A 2,591-nucleotide genomic window follows, 5' to 3' on the forward strand; every position below is an offset into this window, starting at 1 on the left:
GTGCTCAGTATGCTCTCTTAAGCAAATGTGTGACAAATTTTAAAGCCCTTTCTGTATTACCATAGGTACAGGTATTTTTTTACTGACAGAATTTTAATCTAAATAATTTCAAATAGGTGCCCTCAAACTAGCTACATAATATTTTCTTCAAGAAATGGTGAGTATTTCATCTCTGGAACTTTATTTCAATTTTTATTTTCCTTCATTAAAAAAAAATCTGAACAGGACATGCTTAGCATAAATATTAGAATTCACAGAATAAAAGGCTGCTCTTGAGTCAGCCTCCAGTGTCTTTTTTTTCTTATTAATAGCATGTTGTCTTTATAGAACAGCTTGTGATTGACCCATTCTGAATTATAATAAAAATAATAATGAATTTGTTGCTATAGAAGGCATGACATAGCATACCTAATTATTATTGAGCACTGAAAACACCTGGGACAGAATGCTGCATGTGCTTCACTGTTGTACTTTGTATTTGTTTTTAAGTATAAAAGACTATTTTGAGTAATATCTATCAATTTCCTTTTGAACTGATAAATTCTCATTCCTGATATAGTACCAATTAATGAATTTTTGTGGTGGTCCAAGCTATTAAGAGTATATCAAACCTTACCTAAGGCTATGAAATTAAACAACGTGCATTATTTATTGTACTTTAAAAATATAATTTTTAATTTTGCTTAATATTTAAAATGTGCAGGTTGATTCCTGATTTAACTCAGGCAAAGCAGCCTATAAATGGATCTCATTCTCTATTAAAACATTCTCTTAAATGATAAAGAATATTGGAGTAAATGTATATAATTCCCACTATAATATATTTAACATATGTGTACACTTCAATATTAATATATCCTCATTCGATTTCTAAAAATAGGATGGATAATCTTGTTTTCAGAGCTTGTACTGGACACTGGTTGAATAGAAGACATAATTTGTCCTCATGAGTCACACATATTCTCATTCATTAAGTTGGGAAGCAGTCTCTCATCTAATCAAATGCAGATCAGATCCAGTTCACTCACAGTATGTGCAGTAGTAAAACCAGCAACATTTCAGATAACAAGATGAAGGAAAAAGTCAAAGGACAGATTCTTTATGTTTAACGGCACCCATTTCTCATATTTTATTAGCTATGATATGACTTTGTCCCATCATAATGCCTAGCTACAAGGGAGGCTGTGTGGAGCAGTTATGTACCCACCTAAGATTCTATTGTTATAAAAGAAAGGGATAATGGATATTAAGGCATAACTAGCATCAGCTGCCAGACTGAGATGTGTCTTCTATTGATTCTTTTAACTTACATTAAATAATGTTATCAGGCTTCCCTGGTGGCTCAGATGGTAAAGCATCTGCCTGCAATGCAGGAGACCTGGGTTCAATCCCTGGGTTGGGAAGATCCCCTGGAGAAGGGAATGGCAACCCACTCCCAGTATTCTTGCCTGGAGAATTCCATGGACAGAGAGGAGCCTGGCTGGCTACAGTCCATGGGGTTGCAAAGATTCGGACACGACTGACTGACTAACACACAATGTAATCACATCACAAAAAATTCTTTTAAAAGTAGAATTACAAGGCTTCCCTGGTGGCTCAATGGTAAAGAATCCGCCTGCCAATGCAGGGGACACAAGTTCAATCCCTGGTCCAGGAAGATTCCACATGCCATGGAGCAACTAAGCCTGTGTGCCACAACTACTGAGGCTGTACTCTAGAGCCCAGAAGCCTCAGCTACTGAGCCCACGTGCTCTAGAGCTTGTGCTCGGTAACAGGAGAAGCCACCACAATGAGAAACATGTGCACCGCAACTAGAGAGTAGCCACCACTCACAGGAACCAGAGAAAAGCCCAGGCAGCGAGAGACCCAACACAGCCAAAAATAAATAAAACTATTTTTAAGAAATAGAATTACAGATAATCTCATCTCTATAATATAGTGACTGTTTTCATTTACTCATACCTTCCTGGTCTGTCTAAATACACATTTTCATGTAGTTGTAATCATGAGTAACATATAAAGTGAAAATTTAGAATCTATTTTAAATGTGGTCTATTTTAAAATAAATTAGGAGTTTGGGATTAACATATACAAACTACTATATATAAAATAGATAAACAACAAGGACCTACTGTATAACACAAGGAACTATATTCAATATCTTATAACAACCTATAATGGATAATGTGAAAGTAATTCAGTCGTGTCCAACTCCTTGCCACCCCATGGACTGTAGCCTGCCAGGCAACTCTGTCCATGGGATTTTCCAGGCAAGAATACTGGAGTGGATTGCCATTTCCTTCTCCATAATGGATAACTAAATCACTTTATTGTACACCTGAAACTAACACAAAAAATAAAAGATAAAAAAAAATTGGGAATTCCCTGGTGGTCCAGTGGTTAGGACTCAGCACTTTCACTGCCAAAAGCCTGGGTTCAATCCCTGGTCAGGGAACTAAAATCTCACAAGTTGCACAGCCAATAATAAAAATAATAATAAAATAAATTTTAAAGTAGCATTACATATAATCTCATCATTATAACAATGTTTTCACTTGCTCATATCGTTCCAATCTGTCTAAATGCACATA

The sequence above is a fragment of the Odocoileus virginianus genome, unplaced genomic scaffold (genome assembly GCF_023699985.2).
Source record: "Odocoileus virginianus isolate 20LAN1187 ecotype Illinois unplaced genomic scaffold, Ovbor_1.2 Unplaced_Scaffold_4, whole genome shotgun sequence".
Classification (NCBI taxonomy): Eukaryota; Metazoa; Chordata; class Mammalia; order Artiodactyla; family Cervidae; genus Odocoileus; species Odocoileus virginianus.